We start from the raw sequence: 10,290 nt of genomic DNA, 5'->3' as shown, positions 1-10,290 counted from the left end.
TAAAATAAATAAACTGGTGCCGGGTGTGGTAATGTGCATCAGCAGTGTATGAAGGTTCCGGTTTCTCCACATCCCCATCAACACTTATTATATCTCTATCTTTGCTTATGGCCATCCTAGTGAGTGTGAAATCGTGTCTCATTGCGATTTTCATTTGCATTTCCCTGATGGCTGATGACGTTGAGCATCTTTTCATGCAGTTGTTATCCATTTATACATCTTTTCTCCCTCTTTTTTTTTTTTTTTTTTTTTTGAGACGGAGTCTTGCTCTGTCGCCCAGGCTGGAGTGCAGTGGCGCCATCTCGGCTCACTGCAAGCTCCACCTCTCAGGTTCATGCCATTCTCCTGCCTCAGCCTCCGGAGTAGCTGGGACTACAGGTGACCGCCACCACGCCCGGATAATTTTTTGTATTTTTAGTAGAGACTGGGTTTCGCCATGTTAGCCAGGATGGTCTTGATCTCCTGACCTCATGATCCACCCTCCTCGGTCTCCCAAAGTGCTGTGATTACAGGCGTGAGCCACCGTGCCCGGCTGTCCATTTATATATCTTTTTTAGAGAAAGGACTATTCAGATCCTTTGCCCATATTTAAATTGTGTTAGTTGTCTTTGTATTATTGAGTTGTAAAAGTTTCTTTTTCTTTTTTGAGACCCACTCTGTTGCCCAGACTGGAGTGCAGTGGCACGATCTCAGCACACTGCAACCTCCACCTCCCAGGTTCAAGTGATTCTCCTGCCTCAGCCTCCTAAATAACTGGGATTACAGGTGCCCGCCACCACGCCTGGCTAATTTTTGTATTTTTGGTAGAGATGGGGTTTCACCATGCTGGCGAAGCTGGTCTCGAACTGCTGACCTCAGGTGATCCTCTCGCCTAGGCCTTCCAAAGTGCTATGCTAGAATTACAGGTGTGAGCCACTGCACCCAGCCTGGGTTAGGATTTCAACATAGAAATTTCATGGGGACACAAAAATTTGGGCCATAGCACTGCGTCTTTTCACTTCAAGTGATTCTCCTGCCTCAACCTCCTTGGTAGCTGGGGTTATAGGTGCACGCCACCATACCTGGCTAATTATTTATCTTTTGTAGAGATAGAGTTTCGCCATGTTGCCCACGCTGGTCTCGAACTCCCGGACTTAAGCAATCCTCCTACCTCAGCCTCTGAAAGTAGTGGGACTACAAGTGTAAGCCACCACACCCAGCCTTCTTGCCGAGGTTTGAGTGGCTGATAGTGATTGAAAGGTTGGCCCTCTGTAGCAGTTACCATCCCTCAGTGTAGTGTCCAGTGGGATTTCAGACACATGGCAGATCGCTGGCGATGGGCAGTTTGTTTTTCCTTATATTCAATGCAATCCAATTCAGCAAACCTCTTTCCTACATGAACAAGTTGGATTCGTTAGTGGGGATCATCTGTGTCAGAGCATTCTGAGGATGTAGTTAAGTTGATCACTGTTGTTGCTGTGATGTTTACAGCAGGCTGGCTTCGAAGACCAGAGGGCTGTGTGAGGATGTTGTGGGGATTTCAGAGATGGATCAGATACAGCCTTTGTTTTTCAGCAGGGAGACAGACAGGCACATAAATAACTCATGTCCAGGCAGGCAGAGAGAAATGCTGTGATCAAGGTTAAGGAAGGCACAGCAGCTCACGCCTGGAATTCCAGTGCTTTGGGAGGCTGAGGCGGGTGGATCACCTGAAGTCAGGAGTTCGAGACCAGCCTAGCCAACATGGTGAAATCCTGTCTCTACTAAAAATACACAAATTAGCTGGGTGTGGTGGCTGGTGCCTGTACTCCACGCTACTTTGGAGGCTGAGGCGGGAGAATCTCTCTTTTTTTTTTTTTTTGAGACGGAGTCTCATTCTGTTGCCCAGGCTGCATGACAGTGGCACAATCTCGGCTCACTGCAAGCTCCGCCTTCCAGGTTCATGCCATTTTCCTGCCTCAGCCTCCCGAGTAGCTGGGTTGTATTTTTTTTAGCAGAGACGGGGTTTCACCATGTTAGCCAGGATGTTTTTGATCTCCTGACCTCGTGATCCGCCCGCCTCGGTCTCCCAAAGTGCTGGGATTACAGGCATGAGCCACCGCGCCCAGCCTGAGGCAGGAGAATCTCTTGAACTTGGGAGGTGGGGGTTGCAATGAGCCGAGATTGCGCCACTGCACTCCAGCCTGGGTGACACAGCAAGACTGTCTCAAACAAACAAACAAACAAATCCCTCATTCACAGCCTCTGGGAGATGGGAGTGGAGAGCCGGAGGAGGTGGGGAGGCTGAGTGGGGTGAAGGCTGTGCACGCGGCCGAGGCTGTATTTCACCAGTGACAAGGGTGAGTGATGGGGTTGGAATGGGGGATGGCTCCTGAGTGGGCCTGCTCTTCTTTCAACCTGGGGGCCTGTGTGTACCCGGTGGGGTCAAGGACAGCCTGATGTGATGTGTGGTCTGTCAGCCCAGGAGAGACCCTGTGCCTGTGCTGGGCCTCACATCCTCATCTATGAAGTGAAGCTGCTGGACCAGATGAGTGACTTCTTGGGATTTTTCTGGGCCTAACAACCTACGATGATGTCATAATCAGAAGAGATCTTACATTTTTTTAAAAAAGGTATTTACCTTTCAAAAAATATAAACTAGGCTGTGCGCAGTGGCTCATGCCTGTAATCCCAGCACTTAGGGAGGCTGAGGTGGACGGATCATTTGAGGGCAGGAGTTCGAGACCAGCCTGGCCAACATGGTGAAACCCCCGTCTCTACAGAAAATACAAAAATTAGCTGAATGTGGTGGTGGGTGCCTGTAATCCCAGCTGCTTGGGAGACTGAGGCAGGAGAATCGCATGAACCTGGGGGGTGGAGGTTGCAGTGAGCCGAGATTGTGCCATTGCCTGGGCGATACAGTGAGACTCTGTCTCAAAAAATAAAAATAAAAACAGAGTGAGATTCCATCTCAAAAAAAAATAATAAATAAAAATACAATGTAGTCACATGGTTCTCATTCAAAAGGGTCTAAGGCAGTGACAGGGCTCCTCAGGCACTAGCTCCCTCCTTGGAAGCAACCAGGTTTTACCAGTTTATCAGTGTTATCAGTTTCTCCCACAGAGATGGCAACAGCCTGTCACCCAGGGCTGAATTCTGAGGAACCCAAGGATAGGGAAAGACAGGGAAACTCACGATCAGAATAGGATGGGATTAATCAGGGTGGGTTTCCTGGAGGAGCCTACTTTTCAGCCAGGTTTTACAGGAGGGGAGTCACTTTGGGGCAGGAAGCAGGTCACAGAGGAGGGACATGTCCCAAATGGAAGTCATACTCTTTCCTCTCAAAGCTGTCCTCATCCAGCATAGATGGCTCCGCAGCCAGCCACCTGCACAAACCAGGAATGGGGGAATGACGTTGCTTCCTGTCTTCTCGCCTGTATCCAGCCCAGCACCAGGTCCTGCCAACACCACTTCCTTAGCACCCTCTCAAGTTGCCGCCTCTCACCTGAGCCGGGAGTGGTAGCTCACACCTGTCATCCCAGCACTTTGGGAGGCCGAGGTGGGTGGAACACGAGGTCAGAAGTTTGAGACCAGCCTGGCCAACATGGTGAAACCCCCTCTCTACTAAAAATACAAAAAAATGAGCCAGGCGTGGTGCCGTGCCCCTGTAATCTCAGCTATTCGGGAGGCTGAGGCATGAGAATTGCTTGAACCTGGGAGGTGGAGGTTGTAGTGAGCCGAGACTGAGCCACGGCACTCCAGCCTGGGTGACGGAGTGAGACCCTGTCTCCAAACAAACAAACAAAGCACCTAACCTGGCCATCCTATTATTTTCCACCTGGCAGCCGGGATGAGCGTCTCAACACGCCCATTGCATTATGTGGAGGAGAGTGGAAAGAGACAAGCAACGACAGATGCTGTGGTTGGGCGGCCATGGGGACGATGGCAGCCCCGTGTTCTGCAGCAGCCCAACCTCTTTCAGATCCAGGACACTGCCTCCTCTGCACCCTGGGGCCCATTCTACCATGGCTCCTTTCTCCCAGTGAGTCCTTGTTACAAACTGAATGTTTGTGTCCCCCGAAATTCATAGGTTGAAATCCTAGCCCCTCACTATGATGGGTTTAGGAGATGGAGCCTTTGGGAGGGAGGGAGGTCTTGAAAGTGGAGCCCTCGGCCAGGCACAGTGGCTCACGTCTGTAGTCCCAGCACTTTGGGAGGCCGAAGCAGGCGAATCACAAGGTCAAAAGTTCAAGCCCAGCTTGGCCAACATGGTGAAAACCTGTCTCTACTAAAAATACAAAAAATTAGCTGGGCGTGGTAGCGGGCACCTGTAATCCCAGGTACTTGGGAGGCTGAGGCAGGAGAATCACTTGAACCCAGGAGGTGGAGGTTGCAATGAGCCGAGATCACGCCATTGCACTCCAGCCCGGGTGACAGAGTGAGACTTCATCTCAAAAAAAAAAAAAAAAAAAAAAAAAAAAAAGGCCGGGCGCGATGGCTCAAGCCTGTAATCCCAGCACTTTGGGAAGCCGAGATGGGCGGATCACGAGGTCAGGAGATTGAGACCTGGCTAACCCGCTGAAACCCCGTCTCTACTAAAAAATACAAAAAACTAGCCGGGCGAGGTGGCGGGCGCCTGTAGTCCCAGCTACACGGGAGGCTGAGGCAGGAGAATGGCGTAAATCTGGGAGGCAGAGCTTGCAGTGAGCCGAGATCCGGCCACTGCACTCCAGCCGGGGCGACAGAGCAAGACTCCGTCTCAAAAAAAAAAAAAAAAAGAAAAAGAAAAGAAAAGAAAGTGGAGCCCTCATGAATAGTGGAGCCCTCATGAATGGGATTAGTGTCTGTATACGAAGACGCATGAGAAGGATGCTCTGTGTCCCTGCCATGTGAGGATGCAATGGGCGTCCGCACGCCAGGAAGAGGGCCCTCCCCAGGCACTGGCGCCTCAACCTTAGGAAGCCCCAGCGTCCAGAACTGAGAGATACATTTCTGTCATTTAAGCCATGCGGTCTATGCTATTTGATTGCAGCAGCCGCAACTGTCTAACAGGGTCCTCCTTACCTTGTCCTTCAGAGCTGAGCTCAAACTGCCTCTCCTCGGGAGGACTTATGGGAAGTCCCCTCCCCCAGCGAGTCCCCCGTCCCCCACTGGGCAACATCAGGGCAGCTGCACAGTCTTTTCTTTGTCATAGCACTTTATCCAGTTTGTAATGATACAGACAGACAGGCAGGCAGCGCCCCCAGTCTTCTCCCACGTTAAAGATTTGGAATTGGTGGCCAGGCGTGATGGCTCACACCTGTAATCCCAGCACTTTGGGAGGCTGAGGTGGGTGGATCACGAGGTCAGGAGTTTGAGACCAGCCTGGCCAACATGGTGAAACCCCGTCTCCACTAAAAACACACAAATTAACCGGGTGTGGTGACAGGTGCCTGTAATCCTAGCAGCTCAGGAGGCTGAGACAGGAGAATCACTTGAACCTGGGTGGCAGAGGTTGCAGTGAGTCGAGATCATGCCACTGCACTCCAGCCTGGGCGACAGAGTGAGACTCTGTCTCAAAAAAAAAAAAAAAAAAAAAGTTGGAATAGGTAATCTCTGTCCTGTAGGAGAAGATACACTGTGAAAAGGTCACTTTCCCATGCCCTCATCCACCCTCTTCTCTCTTCCCCCCACCCAGGAGGTGACTTTTATTAGCTTTTGTGTCTCCAGAGTGTCTATAGGTAAAGATAAGCGAGTATGAATTTCTGCTTTATTCCCTCCCCACTTTTTAACGTCCATAAGCCATGAGGCCCCGCGCTTGATTTTTTTCCTCTGAACAGTGTGCCTTGGAGATCTTGGCAGGATAGCACATGGGAACACCCTCATTTACAACATGTGTTATGGCCGCACGTGGCTTTACTATATGAATGTACCATAATTTAGTTAGCTCCCTACTGGAGGGTGCGTGGGTCACCCCCAGTCTTTTGCTGTTACAGACAATCCCACAGCAAACATTGTCCACTTGCTGGAATCCCTAGATACATTCCCCAAAGAGGGGATGATTGGGTTAAAAGGGAAATGCATTTGAAATTCAGACAGATGTTGTCAGGTTATCCTCCAAAGCGGTTGTACCGAGTGACATTCCCAGTGGTAATGTAGCAGAGTGCCTGTTTGTAATTATACATTTATGTATGTGATTACTGAATGGATTCTCTCCCCACAGGACGGCAGGGACTATGTCAGTTTTGTTTATCATCATAGGCACTCAATAAATGTTGAATTAGGCTGGGCATGATGGCGTATGCCTGTAATCCCAGAACTTTGGGAGGCCAAGGTGGGCAGATCACCTGAGGTCAACAGTTCGAGACCAGCCTGGCCAACATGGTGAAACTCCATCTCTACTAAAATACAAAAATTATTCGGGCATAGTAGTGGGTGCCTGCAATTCCAGCTACTCAGGAGACTGAGGGAGTAGAATCATGTGAACCCAGGAGGCGGAGGTTGCAGTGAGCTGAGATCAAGCCATTGCACTCTAGCCTGGGTGGCAAGAGCAAACCTCTGTCTCAAAAAAAAAAAAAAAGTTGAATTAATGTGAATTAATTAATAGATTCATGGTTCTTCCAGGAGGGGTTGGCCAGGGTAGGAGGCAGACTACCTTCCTTTAGTGTTCATTGTGCCCGGCCCAGCTTCCCTGATCCTTCCATAGGACAGCTGGGACCCTGGGAGAGACCCTGGAGGTTCTGGAAGACCTAATCCTGACTGTTGACTCCTAACCCCTGCTCCAGAGCAGCCCTTCTCCTGCTTTGAAATCAAGAATTCCATGGCTGGGCATGGTGGCTCACTCCTGTAAGCCCAGCACTTTGGGAGGCCCGAGCAGGAGGATCACTTGAGGCCAGGAGTTCAAGACCAGCCTGGCCAACATAGCAAGATCCTGTCTCTACAAAAAATGTAAAAAGAAAATTAGCTGGGTGGGGTGGCTTGTGTCTGTAGTCCTAGCTACTCAAGATGCCGAGGCGAGAGGATTGCTTGAGCCCACAAGTTGGAGGCTGCAGTGAACTATAATTGTGTCACTGCATTCTAGCCTGGATGAGAAAGTGAAACCATGTCTCTTTAAAAAAAAAAAAAAAAAAAAAGTCTGGGCGCGGTGACTCATGCCTGTAATCCCAGCACTTTGGGAGGCTGAGGCAGGCGGATCACGAGGTCAGGAGATCGAGACCATCCTGGCTAACACAGTGAAACCCCGTCTCTACTAAAAATACAATAAATTAGCTGGGTGTGGTGGTGGGCGCCTGTAGTCCCAGCTACTTGGGAGGCTGAGGCAGGAGAATGGCGTGAACCCGGGAGGCGGAGCTCGCAGTGAGCTGAGATCGCGCCACTGCACTCCAGCCTGGGTGACAGAGCGAGACTCCGTCTCAAAACAAATACATAAACAAAAAAAAAAAAAAAGAAAAGAAAAAATATATAAGTCCAATGTCTTAGCCCTGTGAGGGGGCTTAAAGAGTGGACCCTTGTCTGATGCCTGAATTCCCTGCATGCCCTCTGCTTACATACCTCCAGTGACGGGGAACTTACGCCTTCCAAGTGACTTCTTTCAGCTTCAGACAACTAACTTTTAGAAAGCTTTTCCATCTACTGCCAGGCACAGTGGTTCATACCTATAATCCCAGCACTTTGGGAGGCCAAGGCTGGTGGATCACCTGAGGTCAGGAATTTGAGACCAGCCTGGCCAACACGGTGAAACCCCGTCTCTACTAAAAATACAAAAATTAGCCAGGCATGGTGGCGGGCACCTGTAATCCCAGTGACTCTGGAGGCTGAGGCAGGAGAATAGCCTGAACCCGGGAGGCGGAGCTTGCAGTGAGCCGAGACTCCACCTCAAAAAAAAAAAAAAAAAAAAAAAAAAAAGAAAGAAAGAAAAAAGAAAAGAAAACTTTTCCATTTATTGAGTTGAAATCTGATCTTTCTAGCTGCCTCCTCTTCAGGGAATCTTAATGGTGGCCCTCTGGAAACAGGGCTTTCTGACGGATGAGCAGGAGGGATGTTTAGAAACGGGTATCCCTCAGCAATTCTCCGGCAAGCAGGGCTGACTCTCCCAAGGAGCTCTGCAGAGCTCGGTCACCTCCTCACTCTCTCCTGTCCCGCCCACAGGTACGTGCAGGAAGGGCGGTTCCGAATCGAGGAGAGGACACTGACAGCCTTCCAGTGGCTCTATAGCCCACAGCAGCATCGCATCCTCAGCCGGGCCGACCTCGAGTCTCCCTCCAGGTAAAGGGGTCTTCTGCCTTCACCCTGACATTCTTTGGCCTCGGTCCAGGCCCCTCAGCTGGTACTCACGAAGCGAGCTCCACACTGGTCCACAAATCCACCATGGGGAACTTTGCCCTCAGTGATGGGAAGGCTTTCTAGGAAAGAATTTATCAGCCTGGATGCTTGTCACACCTCGAATGCACTGAGTAACTTGAGGCAACTCACTGCCTCTGCTTTCTCCTCTATAAAATGGATAGGCTCATACTTTCCCTGCCTTCTCTTGGGAGATGATAAGTCTCCAGTGAAATATGACTGCAGAGACTTACAAAGCCTGGAGATCGGTCGGGCTCAGTGGCTCATGCCTGTATTCCCAGCACTTTGGGAGGCTGAGGCAGGTGGACCACTTGAGGTCAGGAGTTCAAGACCAGCCTGTCCAACATGGTGAAAACTCATCTCTACTAAAAATACAAAAATTAGCTGAGCGTGGTGGCACATGCCTGTAATCCCAGCTACTCGGGAGGCTGAGACAGGAGAATCTCTTGAACCCTGGAGGCAGAGGTTGCAGTAAGCCGAGATTGCGCCACTGCACTCCAGCCTGGGCAACAGTGGGAGACTCTGTCTCAAAAAACAAACAAACAGGCAAACAAACAAACAAAACAAAGCAAAGACCAAAGACTGGAGATCCCTAGTTCCTCCCTCTCTGGAGGGAGAGTGGCAGGTAAATTTGCTGGGCACCCCCTGCTTTGACCTGGAGTCAGCCTTGCCTTCTTTTTTTTTTTTTTTTTTGAGACGGAGTCTCACTCTGTCGCCCAGGCTGGAGTGCAGTGGCCGGATCTCAGCTCACTGCAAGCTCTGCCTCCTGGGTTTACGCCATTCTCCTGCCTCAGCCTCCCGAGTAGCTGGGACTACAGGTGCCCGACACCTCGCCTGGCTAGTTTTTTGTATTTTTTTAGTAGAGACGGGGTTTCACCGTGTTAGCCAGGATGGTCTCGATCTCCTGACCTCGTGATCCGCCCGTCTCGGCCTCCCAAAGTGCTGGGATTACAGGCTTGAGCCACCGTGCCCGGCCAGCCCAACTAATTTTTGTGTTTTTAGTAGAGACGGGGTTTCACCATGTTGGCCAGGCTGGTCTTGAATTCCTGACCTCAGGTGATCCACCCACCTTAGCCTCCCAAAGTACTGAGATTACAGGCGTGAGCCACCGCACCTGGCCAGCCGCCATGCCTGGCCTCCCTCCTATCTATTTTTTTACCCCCCAGGACAGAGTCTTGCTCTGTCACCCAAGCTGGAGTGCAGTGACACGATCTCAGCTCACTGCAACCTCCGCCTCCCGGATTTGAGCAATTCTCCTGCCTCAGCCTCCTGAGTAGCTGGGATTACAGGTATGCGCCAATACGCCCTGCTAATTTTTTTTTTTTTTTTGTATTTTTAGTAGAGACGGGGGTTTCACCATATTGACCGGGTTGGTCTCGAACTCCTGACCTCAAACGATCCACCCGCCTCAGCCTCCCAAAGTACTAGGATTACAGGCGTGAGGCACCGCGGCCACGCACCTTGCCTGGCCTCCCCGCTATCCTTTCTTTCTCCCACAACTATCCATTGTGATCCTGCTCTGGGTCAGGCCCTCAAGGAAGACCAGGGTACTGCCTCCACGGGCCACACATCCTAGTGGGAGAGACAGACAATAAACATGTAAACGCAGAGACAAGAGAATTTCCCAATATGACCAGTGTGCTGAAGAAACTCACACAGGGCATCGAGATAATGAGCGGCCAGTGGGTGTGTGGAGACTCTGGAAGAGGTGGAAGACCTCTCCAAGAAAGTGACATTTGAACTGAGTCCTGAAGGGCACAGGGGCGACCATACAAAGAAGCTGCTGGTGAGAGGTGTTGAGTGGGTGGTGGGGAGGGGGCACAGGGCATGGAGTGGAAGAGTCCTTCTGCAGGGGAGCAGCAAGTGAAAGGCTGTTCTAGAAGCAGAAGGCCATTGTAGCCAGAGCAGAGTCATGACCAACAGGGTCATGAGGCCACGACCCATAGACAGAAGCGAAGATTTCCGTGCAATTAAAGGAATGGCTTTCTAGCACTTAAAGCTGCCTGAGGATGG

The sequence above is a fragment of the Rhinopithecus roxellana genome, chromosome 19 (genome assembly GCF_007565055.1).
Source record: "Rhinopithecus roxellana isolate Shanxi Qingling chromosome 19, ASM756505v1, whole genome shotgun sequence".
In the NCBI taxonomy this organism is placed as follows: domain Eukaryota; kingdom Metazoa; phylum Chordata; class Mammalia; order Primates; family Cercopithecidae; genus Rhinopithecus; species Rhinopithecus roxellana.
This window is presented reverse-complemented; position numbering follows the sequence as displayed.